Consider the following 14,907-nt stretch of genomic DNA (forward strand, 5'->3'; position numbering starts at 1 on the left):
ATAACCAAAGCTGGAACTGTTTAGAGGGAATGTGTTCAAGACCTGTATTCATCATGTACAAGAAATAGGTTTTTAATTATTTTGGGCATCAGCTATTGTAAACTTTTGTTCATGATAAATGAAGTGAAACTCAGTGGAGAAGACTGATTGTTTTTCACGCACCATGAAATCTTCATTTTGAAGTCTAGTAATATGATTTTTTTTTCTTTTTCAGTAATATTTGCAATCCTAATTATACATGGGAACATAGAAATTTTGAAGAATGTAGATACATGAAAGTATTTGAGGAGGAGGAGAGTTGCAAGTTTTTTCTTCTTTGGCTGATTTGTTGGCAATCCTTCCGCCCCCCCCCCCCCCCCCCAACTCAGCAGCAGCAAAGGAAGGATTTTATAGCAAAGGAGGTGGCAAGAAAAAAAGTCACCAAAATAGACATCAAGAATCCCCAAGTCATTTGATATGTAGGGAAAGTATGTCAAAAATACTGCAACTGCATATATGATGCTAAAATTTTTTGATGTTTGTGATATGTCCCCCTATGCCTGGGGTGCTAAAGAAATTACATTGGCCTTGTCACTTCCTTTTTGTAGAGGAGTGAAGATGGATGGTGGGAAAGTGAGGACTCTTCTTGACTTCTCCTATAATGCAAGCTCCCTGCTTGTAGTGGAAATCAGCCAAAAGACAGCTCATATGCCAAGAAAGCCCAAGTTAAGAGATGAGTAGAAAATACCAGATGCTTAAATTTCTTGTGGATTTTCTCAAAGCTGCTAATACTAGTTTCTTTCTTAATTAGCCAAATAAGGGATGGACTGTGTTTCACTATTTCATGTATAGATCTTTCTTCCATCGTATAAGAATGTTAGCCACTTCGAGGACACTACTATCTGTGTATGGGAAGAGCTAGATCATGGTTTCTTAGTTAAATAACATTAATAGAAGATAATTGCTATAAAGCAGTTATCCTCACACTGAAACCAAACTCCTCCTCACGCTCCTCACACTCAGAACACAGTTACCCTGCTAGAATTTCCTTAAGGAAGGGATTCTTAAGACTGCTTTGTCTGGAAGATTATTTAGGCCTCTGTCCCAGGAAGAAATTACTGTCTATTGTTACATTTCCCCAACTAGGTAAGTTTTACTTGAATTTGAAGTGTCTCTTTTGTTCACCATTTAGTTTTCCTTTAAGCAACTAGGATTTTCTCAAGATACTTCAATATTTTGTCTTAAACCTCAAGGGTATGGATGGGCAAATAAACTTGCCTCTCTTGGGCATGAAGTAATCTTTCTGTAAGGGATGTTTCTGATGGCCATCTGTAACGCTCTTCAGCTTTTCTGTGCCTCCTGAAACGTGTGAATAAGTCAACTATCTGTGGAGGCTGTTTAAACACGCAGAATCATTGGAACATATGGAAGGGCATTAGAAGTAAAGAAAACCAGCCGAGTAAAAAAGCAAACATGTTCTGGAGAACAGTAGGTGGGAACAACAAAATCATCAATATTAGATGCTGTAAGACCATTTAAAGTATACTTGTTCTTGGTGTCACTTGTTTTGTTGCAAAATTAGGAAGCCTACAGTACTTGATTAGTCTACCCATTATATATGGGTATATATATAATATATATTATATATGGCCTTTTCAGACAGTCTGAACACAAATAACTTCGTAGTAGTTTTATTATTCCATTTGTTTCCAGAATTTGATAAATACCATTTATATTCATCTGTTTGCCTTTACAGAAAAATGAAACACATTCAGAAAAGGTTTTGACTTAAAACAAATGGATATAAAGGCAATGGTCATATTCAGAATATAGTTTAATAATTATTTAATACTATTTTTTCCAAAGGATGATGCATGAATTTTAATCCTACTTCAGAATGTGACACATTCAAAAAATTAGAGTTCATATCTGATTGACAGTTATATGGTGTATTAATTGGTATATATTATAAAAGTGTTTCTTGCCAGGATATTTTTTTTAACATCTCCAGTGTGGCTGAGCCATTACAGGGTTTCTGTGAAAGGTAGAAAATAGTCATTTGAATAGGGAAAGTAACTCTGTTTTCATAATACATCTTGATGATACAAATTCTTAAACTTTGTGTTTTCATTGAAGAAACTTTCTTTTGCAACTTCCTTTGTTCCCAAGTCTGGATAAAATTTATCACTTCTCTTTAAAACCTTAAAATATTGCAGCGTGCTTTGTTTCACCTCAAAGACTATAATTTGTGATTTGTACATGAAAGGGTTTCATGTTTTCATGTTGTTTTTTGAAGATTTCACATTTCCCCAAATATTTTATACTACTTATCCTTTTCTCACAACAGTGAAGTGTAGTTATAAAAGGATGCCCCTTCCCATTTTCACAGATTCCTTATCACATATTGTATAAAATAAGAAGGTAAAATGGAAAAGAAATTAATTTGCAATTATTACTTTTCAAATAATCATAATTTGATTTAATTACAAAACAAATATTAATAAAATATTTTTTCTTAGTGAGAAATTACGTCAATGGAACAGCTTTCCATGGTAAAAGAAAAAAAGTGTTTAACTGTCCTTTCTGCTTTTGGTAATGAGATGTCTAAAATATGTAATTTTGACTGGTTCAGTATTTATCTCTGAACTTATGCACAGGTCTAGGACCTTGGCCTGTACCTGGCATATTATAAACTTTGTTTTGTGGTATATATATAATTCTCCCTCTTTTTAGAAGTTGTAAATTAATTGCATCTAATTTCCGTAACATAATGACTGAAAGTATTTTTTGAAGAACACAAGATATTTCTAAATGCAAATTCTCATGAAAAGCTTCAGAGTTTCAAAATTACATAATTTTAATGTACTCTTATGGTTGTTTTTCAGTTAAAAAAAAAATTAAACTCCAGAAAAGTCCCCCTAATTAAATGAGGTTTCTGCAATGTTGAAATTAATCAGCTCTTCGATAAGAGCCAAGCCTCAAATCCTCAGGCATGAAACAACAGCTAGTAATGACTATACAAATTGATTTCAGAAGGTTAAATGTGCACATTCAGGGTCTGGAGAACAAAGTCTTATGGTCTTATCCAAATGGATATCTGTGTGACTCACATTACATTACATACCCTGTAATCATGAAAATTAAGGGCCTGGGTTTAGATGAGGCCATGAAGTTTGATTTATGTTGAGAAGTTGTTTTTTTCCTGATGAACTAGGTCCATGGATGTCTGATGCTGAATAATTTTGTTTGTTGCTGGGGCAGGAAGAGGGATTTAAAACCAAAGGCATTAAGTATTTTTGTAAGCGTAGAGTTTTTGGTTGATGTTTGGGCACAGCTAACGGACGAAAATTAGGGTTGCTTGTTAGACCTAGATGGAAACCAAGGTCAGCAAGAGTAGCTGGCTCCATGATGAGGTTATAGCTGAAGCTGGCATCAGCAATTTGACTAAGTTTCGAAGAACCCATCTGAAGAATGGGTGCATAAGAAGGGCATGTGAATCCATAAGTAATCAGGCCTGAAGTCTGACCGAGTTGAAGTAGATGGGCTTTGCTTCAATGTTTAGACGAAAGGTTGCTCCACTACAGGGATATGAAATAGATTTGAGTAAGTACAAGAATTCTGATCAGCAGGGAAAACTTATAAGACCTAGATTTCAACCAGGGACAGGATAGAAATTCGTTTGGGAGTAGTCTTCTGTAGGCTTTCTTTGTGGGACTTTCCAAACTAAGGCTGCAATTAGTTATGGACTAAAAAGGGATCATGGACTATGATGATACTTAATATCTGTTTCAGAAGATGTTCCCAGGCTAAAATCAATGTTATGTCCTTCAGACCTCAGGAAGTTAGGGCTGTGTAAGGGCATGTAGATCTCCCTGGTTTAAAGCTGTTGCAGTGCCTGTGCTAAAACTGTTGCAGGTAGAATGAGGCAGAATTTGGATCACAGCTGTTCACATTAAGACACATTGAGTACATATCCTTGGCTTAGATTTCTGTTTAGGTTGTGTTGATGTTCTTTTGTCAGGGCAAAGTTTCCAGGGCTAGGTGACTGGCCAAGCTTTTCATACCCAAGCTTATGTCTGGATTTGTGCTTGTGTTCCTTGGCTGAATTAGAGCTTAAGACCCACAGCCAGTGACAAGCAAGGGTGTGGAATGGCCAATTATCAAAAATTATAAGCTGGGAAGGGACAGGAGGTGTAGTGAACAGTAATAAGAACAGCTGAATGACAGCCAAACATGGGTAAGAAAGCACGTTTGGCAATCAGTGTAATCAACAGAAAAGTTCTATCTGCAGAAGACAGAAATGCAATGTTTTCAAAAGGTCTTTAAAAATAATAGTAATAAAAAAAAATATATTTCAAAATTTAAAAAAAAAAGAAAGAAAAAAGAAAAGAAATGCAGTGCTGATGATTTGGAACATGTGCTTATGCAGCATATAAAAACCAAAAGCTGTGAAGAACTGTATGAGCACAGGGATGAGAAAAACACCTCAAAAAGGGAGGAATGTTTCCTTTAAATCTTACATCTTTTTTCATGAAGTTTTGAAAAATATCTCGGGGATTTGCATTTTTGAAAGGTGCAGCTTTCTGTAGTGCCCATGCGCATTTGAAATACTCCGAGTATCTTGCCCTGGGATTGAGATGCCGCAGCTTCAGCTATGATGCTGCAGTCTCTGCAGCCATCTCGCGGGGAGTCTGTGCACGTCTGCTGAGGCAGAGCCGCCAGAGGGATTCATGCAGTAAGCAGCGTGTAGCCTTGCTGGTAACATCCATTGAAGCTTTACTTCCATGCCCCTGTGAATTTTTGCTGGGTCAGAGTGAATAGAGTCCTGTGGCATATGTCAGTGAGTAGCGACTAGGTACTGGTAGACAATTTCTCTTTTACTTTTAAATCTCGTCCCCACCCCCCATCACCACAGACTTACTAGCAGGGCTGAGGAAGGCTTTAGTTTTTTTCCACCCTCTGTGGCTACTTGATCTTAGTGTGCAAAACGCCACTGAGCTCGTAGGCTTTTTCCAGCCCCTGGGAGCTCGCTTGTGAGGTACATTAAATCTCGTGTTAAATCTGCTGAACCCGAGCTGCCTGTCCAGAGAAAAGCCACGTTACTGCCCAGCTCCTGGGGCTGCATGCTGCTGCCAGGCACCAGCCCAGCACGAGGGCCTGACTCTGCCTCCCGAGCTGCCACAGGCTGACAGGAGGCTGAATGCAGAGTTTGGGGTGCAGGCTGCAGAGCTGAAGGCCCCTGCCACGATGAAGCTTTAGCTTCATAAGAAATTACATCTATTGGATTGTGGCACAGCAGTTGTCAGAGTCGCTGCTGACTTCCCTAAGGAGTTTTGGAAGGATTAGCTGTTTGACAGCACTACAGAGAGGCTGAAAGGCTGAACAGGCCATGTCTGTTTTATCCTTCCGTCAACTAGATGCCTTCTATTTTCCCACTCTCTCTGATTATACCCTTACTGTTCTTATCCTGCCAACTCAACCAGTTGAATTTGACTTGGGGACGGCATTTCCTTTCTTTTCATAACTGCTTTACTGTCCTCCCCTCTTGGCACTTTGCTCTGCAAACCAGCAAAACAAAGGATGCTCACTTCAGTAGAAATAGCATTCATTTCCCTGAGGGTTTTGTGGATTCAGCTCATAGGAAGGCAGAGACCAAGCAAGTTTCCTTTGGAAACAGATTTGTACCGACTGACAGTATCAAATCATGAAGGTACAGGCCATTCAGTTCATGAATTCCCCTCTAAGAACTATTGTATATTGTATCATTTTTCTTTTAATTCCTTAGTGGAACTTGCTGAAGCTCTCTAGCAAGCTGCCCTACTACCATTCTCCCCTCCTGACTTGTGTTGGCCATGTTTAACCATCCAATTATTGATAGGAGGATTTCAGCACTCAGGGATGTCTCCTAGTAACCTTATTTCCTTGTATAGTGGGCAGCGTGGAAATGGCTTCTTGGTGATTGCTTATGTCCTTGTTCTAAATTGATTCCTGGTTTATAGTGGGGAAATTTATGCACTGGAAATCAAGGTTATCTGTGCACCATTTGGGGAGGCCGTGGCAAAAGGCTTCCACAAGAATCTCGTGACCAGATCTTCGTGGAGAACTGAGCAGCTGGAGAGGCTTTGGCCTTTGCTTCCTCCTCAGGTTCCTCCTGGCTTTGGTCCGCTGTTGAGGGTAGCTCTGGTGGATATACTTGAGAAATATGTACATAGGGATTAAAACAAAAGAAGTTTGCTTCCTGTTTGATCAGGAAATTGCAGTTTATTGCAGCAATTATTTAAATGCTCGCTGATAATTACCCCCAACAGATAATCTCACAATGAAAAGAATTAAACGCACAAGCCATCCACATTTTAAAAAAAAAAAAAAAAAACTAAATTGATTAAGCAGTTGTCAACAGGGTCTGAGATGTGGGATGAGATTTGAGAGCTGAATCAAAGTGTAATTACCAAGAATGTAATCAATATTGACATGTTTATCTGGGTTTGGACAGATGTTTATTACTAAGAGAAAATCCTTAAGCATCCCCATGATTTCTCTGTATCTTCTGTTCATAGCAATCTCTTAAGATTGTCCTAATTAATAATTCATCTTCATATTTGCTGAAACATTGATGGTTCATGATCAGTGAAACTCATTGCTATAATTGAGCTTTTAGATTTTCTGAGATCTGAACTTTGTGGCACATTTAGAGATGACAAAGTGCTGTTTATCGTACTGGTCTCACAAAAGAATTCCTTTTGTATTGGTTTGGATATATGGCAGGAGTGATGACATCCTGAATAACTGAGCTCTAGTTCTTCCTGTTGGTGCCTGGTAGGTGATGCGTTGCTACATATCCCACTTTCATAAAATTGTATCTTGCAGATGCTATCCCTAATCCAGGGGACAAACACTTTAGGCATTGCTTTTATGCCTTTTTTTTCCATTCCTGAAACAACTGTTTGCTCCTGCACTGGCCAGGGTGAGAATAGATTGCCAGTAATGGGTGCATAAGAATTTTCATCTTCTGAAGCAGGGATTTGTGACCCAGTGACTTGAACCTTTCTTTTTCAGGTGTTCTTGGCTCCTAATTGATATGTAGCAAATCGTATTAATATTAAAGATTCCAGGAAATGATTGCATCTCAAATGATGGAATCTTGTTTTGCTACATTCATCTCAGATTCCAGTTGTTTTGTCTCTGTGTATGTCTGTGGATTATTCTATTGGCTTATTTCCTTAGAGAAGTGTAGGTTCCTAATCTCATTGATCTGGTTTCTTCATATTAGGTCATGTTACAAATTCCAAATCAGATTAAAACAAAATCTGATTAGTTTCTTGTTCTTAAACAGAACAGCTTAAATGTCTGGGCTTGGTACTTACAAATTTATATTTTCTAGAATTTGTCTACTTCAGGTGTGCATGAGGAAAAGAACACTTGATATTGGATGCATCGCCCACTTTTCAAGGCGTTTTTCCAGTGTACGTAAACAGTGAATTAAGCTGAAAAAGTAGTTTTCAGAAAACTGCTCTGGCAGTCAATACGTCAATTGTTGTTCCCAATGTAAGTTTCATTTACCTTCCTCAAAAACTTCTATGAAAGTGACAAATAATGTGGTCTGCACGCCGGGTTTGTTTTATGTTCTGGCATGTACGTTATTCATTATTCATCATTACGAGAAGAAATTTTTCTATGACAGACAGTAGAGTCATGTTACACATTTCTAGGAAATGTGGTATATGCACTAGTCATCTGAATCAGACACCTCTTTTAGTTTCAAAAATATCTCATTTATTATGAGAGCTTCACCTTTCCACAGAGGATGCTGCTTTTGTAAATGGATGAGTTTGTTCTAGGTAAGAAGGCGTGGGATTAGACTTTGAAGAAAACTCTGTTGCATTGCTACCTTTTCCGCTACTCCAAACTGGGAAATCAGTAAATGGTGGTAATATTCTCAAGGTCTTTATGGCTGGAATCCTTGGTGTTCTGCTAGAGCATTTTAAAGGCCTTAGAACACACTGGAAAAAATAAAAAATAATAATAATAATAATTAAAAAAAAACAACACCTTCAATAAGGTTTTGAACCAGAGCCTAAATGAGAGCCTAAATGTCCACTCACTTAGCTTTCTTGTCCATATGTCGTAACAACAATAATACTTATCTCTATAGCCATCTACAGATATTGAACATTTTAATAGGGCATTGAATATTTATGCTTCACTGAAGAAGTAGTGCTTAAAAGGCTTACTAAGGAGTTCAGCAGAAAGGATGAAGTAAAAACATTCTAAATGTTTTAAATATTAAAAATAAAGGAAAGTAAACAAGAGAAAGAGATGCACCCTATATCAGTGAGGAAAAAAGAAGGATATAAAGTAAATAAAATACATTAAAATAACTGAAATAAATGTATCTTATATGTTACATAGACTATCTTTTTTATTCATAGTTAACTGCTCACCATTTCTTATTAAAGAATCTGAAGAATATATATTTTCGGTTTTAAATGCTGATCTGGATTTCATGTAGGGATTTAATTGTTTCTGGAATTTCACATTCATTTTCTGTGACTTTAGTATTCCTCATCTTGCCTGAGCTTCCCAGTGCCATCCCTTGCTCTTGCTGTGCAACTAGATCTGGAGTGTAAAACTGGATCTGGAGCAGTTTATTAGCTAGAAATGTCTTGTCACAAGTGTACTACAAGTAAAAAAAAAAAAGGGGGGGGGGAATAATATCAGCAAAGTTTGTATGAATCAGGATGATTGCTATTTGAATAGACTGTACATCTAGAGTCTCCATTGTACCAATTACTAGTTCAGAGGCTGTAATTGTCATTGTGTTCTAGTCAAATGGACAAGGAATATGTTTTAAGTATTCCAAGCAAAATTGTGATAGCTGAAATAATAGGTCAGAATACGTCTTAATAAACTATCCACCTGTTTTTTTGTTTAGCTGAAAAAAAAAAATCTTTTCAATCTGTTGTTTGTTTTCCCAAGAGCTAATCTAAATATTACTAGGGTTAAAACACATTTACAAAGGGAAACCATCGCCTCTGATAACAAGCAATTTACAAGGAAGCAACTTCACCACATGGTGGAGCTTTCTGCTCTCCCCGCAAGAAAAAGCGTGCTGATTGCCAGAATCCTCCAGCAGAGAAGGAGGTGCCAAGTCCTGTTAAGTTCCCCCTAGAAATGCCATTCCTTATATGGGGGAATTATCCTTATACGTGTAACGAGAAGTGTGGATGGATGGCTTTCATTTCTGGAAACTGCATGTAATTGTGAAATTAATTACCAATTCAATCAGACCAGCAAATTCCGGTTTATTTCCAGCATTATGGTTGTATTTAGCCTACTGTCACGGGCAGATGAAGGGGTCCTTGGCCTATTTTTCATGCCTAGATGCATCAAATTCTGTTATACACAGTTATGTTTACAAATAAAAACAGCATATCATTTGCACCCTGTTTCTTCTCTGGGCTTCTGCCTGTAAGAAGCTCATTATATACTTTGTTTTCTTCTAGGCTCATTTCTTATAGCACTTGACTTGGACCACATTGAAGGGAAAGGCTCAGGACCAGCAGCAGATGCAGGAACATTACTAAATAAATTGCTAATCTGTCCTCAATAACAGTGAAGTCCTTCCAGAGTGGATTTTAAGACAAAGAGCTTTTGGCATTTGTGCAGACTTAGGGGAACATCTGTGTCTGTGATGGCAGAAGATTCACTGTGTGATAATGGAAATGAAGCCTCAAAGGAAAATCTTTTTGCTGATAAAAGTAAGACTTTTTTTTTTTTTAATAAGAACTCTCACTGATTATTTTTTTCCTACAGATTTTATTTTCGTTACCTTTTCTTACCTATTGGTAGTCATGGCATCCCCTTGGAGCTGGGTGCACATTCTGAAGGAACCGATCAGATCATAGACTAGTACTTCGAGTGGGTGTGTTCTCTGACTCTTTCATGTGCTTTAAATTAAAATGCAAATGTGAAGGTCTGTCTGTATGTACAAATTGCAGAGGCTGAATTAAATAACATCCTAACGTAGAGCTGGTTCAGTTTAATTCTTTAGGTATTTAAACCAGTTACCTGATTTTAGTTACCAATTAAATCAGTATTAGTTACAGCTAAGATGATTTAGAAGTTCATAAGAGATGGCACTGATTTAACTAAACATGAAAAAAAATTGCTTTAATTCCATTGATACAATTTCTGTGGTTAATTTTATTCTTGGGTATATTTTTAAATTATGAAGAGAACTGGGTATCTTAAAACCTTGAAAAGAACGTATGTTTTTGTTTTTTTAAAGTGTGAAAATTATTTTTTGTGAGTACAGGAGAACTGTACAATCACATGATAGATAAGCAGGAAAAAAGAAAGGGGAGCAAAACATGAAGCTGATCAGTCTAATTTTGCTGTACAACAATAATGAAAAAATATTAACGGTAGGTTGTGATCCACAATCCTTTTACCAAGGCTTAAACTGCTTTGCATGAGCTGAGCCTTAGGGTTTGCCCATATGAATCTTCACAACACATAACAAATCTTAGATAAGTTAATTTAGCTAAGCCCATACTGTCTGTTTCTCAAAACATTCCACCTACTAGGCATATAAAAATACCATGAGACCAATGAGCACAATAGACTCTTAAGGAAAAAAGCGTGTGTTTCATGCATGCTGGCAGGAAGAAAAAAATCATTACCACAGTATCTGAGAAAGTCTCTATGCTGCTTGTATAATTTGAGCTTTTTCTAACTTTTGGGGCTCAAAACTCCACATAAATAACCTGGTTGATAACAATTCAATAGCAGAGTAAGGCTTAGGTATTTGCATCATGAGGCCCTTGGATGAAAGGATTATTTGAAATGCAGAGATATTACAATTTTGTAATTATTTCCTTAGTGTTTTAAACTATATTTTGCTTTTTTGCATTGTTTTTATAATTCTTTTGTGTGGAGGATAGTGCACACAAAAGCCCACCAAATCCAGACAAGCAAAAACCCAAGATCTTTACCCTGTTAAAATAGGTTAAGAAAGAATACCCCCTAGAAAATGTGATGGTGTTCTGTGCTCCCCTCTAGAAACTAGGCTACGAACATTTAATGCAAAGGCTGTGGGTCTGACTTATCATCCACTGCAGTTAAGGGCAAGAATGTGATTCTATTCGTCATTGCAGTGTTCTTCTGTTGGCTCAATAGCATGAGTTCAGAATACTCTAAAGCTCTACAGCTGTGTCTTTTCCTTTTGAGAATAAAAAGCTATTATGAGAAAAATTACATTGAAAAAGTGAGGGTGCTAATGGATTATTAAATGTCTGGGTTAACCTTACTAGAAATGTTTTCATTGGTATAACTCAATTTAATAAAATATAATAGAATTTGCTAGTATATGTTAAAGTCCAAATAGGGATGTGTAAAAGCAAAGAATGAAAGTCCCTTTGAGAAATCTGCTTGAATGCTGATTGTTTGAAATTGCCATAACCTTATAACTCTTTATTCCTGTGATGAGATAATATAATTCCAAAGCGGGTGGCTTAGTGATATATGTTGCATTCAGATTCTTTCTACCAGGTGACATTTATTGAAAGCTGACAGTTCAACTGTGTTCCATGCCTTGTGCTATTTATCTCCTTGGAACTGTTGGACACTGTAATTACATTTTGCTTCATTTCCTGTATAATTTATGTGAAAATCCTTCCATGGTAGGAAAGTACAAAGTCCAGATAATGAGAACATGACAATGTGTATGATTTAGGATGGTTGTTTAGATGGCAGCTAGAATTGCCCATGACTCAGGCACTTTCAAGGTCATCCAATAAAAGGGGAGTTCAGGCAACAGGGCACTTTAGAAACTGCATAAAACAAAAACATTTTGAAACTTTTAATAAACATCAATCTTAACATCATTATTCCTAGAAGTTGAGGCGTATTTTATGGGTAGAGTAAGAAGGAATGACAAATCTTACTGAATTACTGTGGTATTTAGCACACTGTTTTTGCGTGAAGGTATCAAGAATGGTTTTGTGCCAGTGCATAATGTTTTGAAGTCTTCAAGGCTTTGGTATTTTGTTTTATTATACTTACAGAGTTTCCCCCTTGGCAGTTTCTTGATGTTGCTAGATGTATTTATATTTCTCATATGTATTTTATATATATATATACACACATATCTAAATATATAAAATAAATGTAAATATATTTATATTTATGTATATTGAATATATAGTATATATATTTAATGTGCTTTTTAATGTCTAATGTGTTTCGTAATGTCAAATACGTTTTTTTCCCTTAGAAAACTCTTCTAAGTAAGTCATTATGCTACCAGTTTCTCTCATCACCAGCCTGGTCTAAATTACATCTAGAGACAATCAGCTCGATTTGTTTTCCAGGCAAAGGATATTATATATCTTCATCATGCACGGTTGACTCTGATGGTTTGTGGATTTTGTCTAGGTAGAGCTTTTGAATCCTGGTTTAATATTGCAAACTCTGTATATGCTTGACTGTCTTTCATTGTATTTTTACTGTGTACTTCATGCGCTGAGAAACAGAAATGGGCCACAAGACTACTTCCAATGAGCACACTGGTGGCTGAAAGCTGGGTTTGATTTGCTCTGCCTCCTTGGTCTAAAGAAACAAAGTTTGTGCTGGCTGAAGGAGTTTGGGACTGAATAAGGAAATAAGACAAGCTTAAGAGAGGAATCAGGTACATTTCCAAGGGAGGAAGGAAGGGACCAGCCAGAACTTTGAAGGTAATACTCTACAAGAGGCACAAGCTGTGAAAGAACTACTGCAGTGGGATTTTGTGGGCCTTAACAATTCTTAGGTAGTTACAACTTTCTTTTGACATAAATCCATACTACTGTTGAAAGGGATGAGCCTACCCAACTGGATGTATCCTACTTGGTTCATTCCCTCCACCTCTCCTGCACTCACAGTAGGGATTATGCTGCTGAATGGGAGCTGAATCAAAGAACTGAGCTGCTAAAACCTACTCTTGGAGGTGGGTCAGTATAGCCAGAAGTACTGTGAAGAGGTGCTGAATTCAGGTGATCATGTAACTGCAGGCTGGTGCACCTGGCTTTTCTGAGGAATTGTGTGTTGGAGTATCCTGGAGAACAAGCTCATGTCTTTGCAGACAATACTTTTAATAGCTGTGCTTGGGATTTTTCCGTGGACAAAAGATTATTTGCTGATGAGATGACTATAGTGTATCTGAAGTGTCTTCCTATGTCATACTATAGTAGAATTAATAACATTCCTTATGCAGTCAATTAAGTAGATCTGGATTTTGTGTTCCCATTTTTCATGAGCTGTGATCTCAGAGAGGTCAGGAGGAAGTTCAGAGGCTTTTCTGTTGGGGCACAGAAGTCCTTGCCTTTGCTGGAAAAAATGCTGACTACCCTGTTTCAATTCTCCTTAGCATCCCATGTATTTCAAAGAATTGCAAAACCAAAGTTGTGTTTTTAGTGAGCATTAGAAATGGTGCAAAACTGTGTTTTAATGTTTGGAGGACAATGAAAACCAACTTGAATTGAAACAACCATTCTGTGTTTCAAAACATTGACAGCTCTTCATGACCTCATTCTGAGCCAAAATGAGACTTTCTAATGGACAAATAAGTTCCCCGCAGACTATTAGAAGCAATTGTGCAAAAGTTTTAATCTCATCCAAAAAAAAGAAAAAAAAAAGTGTGTGGGGGGATTCTGAATACTTGGTTACTTTTTGCCATTGTGAAATTTCTTGATCTTCTTTTCCTCTTTTTTCTTCCAAAAATGTGAAAATTCTCTCTCTCTCTCTCTCCCCTCTCTCCTTTCTCTTTTAATGTTATAAAATTGTCTTCTGCATTTTCAATGACTCCTAGGTCTGGCTTGTAATGACTCACGTAAGCCTGGAAAATAATTTAGTTACAGTGCTTTCAGAAAGGTCTCTGGTGAAATGAATATGTCTGTAGGATGCACGTCATACTGCTGGATAGACAAAGCTGCACAGAACACAGATTCCCGTGTAGAAGTAGTAGCTACGGCCTATGGCAATTGAAAAGTAAGTTTATCTAGGTGTCCAGTTACTTTCTTGCTACCTGAAAGTAGGAAGCTGCAAGTTGGAGGGCAGCGTCACGCACGTCAGGGCAGCGCTGCAGGCCTTGTGCTTTGGTTGCATTAGCTGTAAAAGCTGGTGGGACATGGTCTGCCCCACCACGGGTGCTTGGCTCTGCTTGTGGCTCCCTTTGTCTTTCGCCACTGTCAGCGTTAGGCTTTAAAATGCTCGTGTAAGCATTACCCTGATTTTGCTCTTGACGGTTTTCTGAATTTGATGTATTCTGTTGTGGTTTGTACTGTCACAGAAATGTATATTTTAATAGTCATGGTAATCATCTAATGAATAAAAATATACCTATTATGATGATGTAAGATCAGTTAACTACATAAGGAGCTTTTTAAATGAAAGATTTTTTATGTGGGATGTGAATTCACGAGAAAATTGAACTGCAGTGGGAGTATTCCCCTTGATCCAAGTCTGATAAATGTCAGTAAGAGTTATGAGCATGCAGAAATTGAAGAGTGAAACCTACTGTATGAAATTAAGCTGTCCAAACAAACTCATGGGGAGACGATGATTTAACAGAGTCCAGTAGATTAATTTTACTCTCAGTTCATGAAGACAATGGCTTTGGCAACATTACCCAGGAAATCCCATATCTGCTTTTTTATCCAGCTGTGCATCTCTAATATCTTTGGGGCCTGAACAGGTGAACTGAGATTATAATTTGATAAAGGAACGTATTTCTTTGAAGTCCAACTGGCTTGTCTTCTGATCGTAGCTCTTCCAGCTCTAAAAGTAAATGTTCTCAAACTAAGAGGGGTTTGTGTTTTCACACAAACCTGAATGCTGAACAGCATCACTACCTATCACTATTCTACAGAGCTGATTTTTTTTTTAGCACTA

At 37.3% G+C, this 14,907-nt stretch overlaps 1 protein-coding gene across 9 annotated transcripts in view; it reads left to right on the forward strand.

The window, feature by feature from the left end:
- TMC3 (transmembrane channel like 3) overlaps nucleotides 1-14,907 on the forward strand; it is a 283,418-nt gene that overhangs the window by 241,739 nt on the left and 26,772 nt on the right. For 5 of the 9 annotated variants that reach the window (XM_080607201.1, XM_080607199.1, XM_080607202.1 and 2 more), the window contains 2 exons: nucleotides 7,377-7,524; nucleotides 9,483-9,737. The gene's annotated coding sequence lies outside the window, so the exon portion shown is untranslated. Of the gene's footprint in view, nucleotides 1-7,360; nucleotides 7,525-8,955; nucleotides 9,133-9,482; nucleotides 9,738-12,512; nucleotides 12,714-14,907 lie in introns of those variants that run through there. The other 4 variants (XM_080607196.1, XM_080607200.1, XM_080607203.1 and 1 more) reach the window with 4 other exon arrangements.

The sequence above is a fragment of the Anser brachyrhynchus genome (genome assembly GCF_964034855.1).
Source record: "Anser brachyrhynchus genome assembly, chromosome: 11".
Classification (NCBI taxonomy): Eukaryota; Metazoa; Chordata; class Aves; order Anseriformes; family Anatidae; genus Anser; species Anser brachyrhynchus.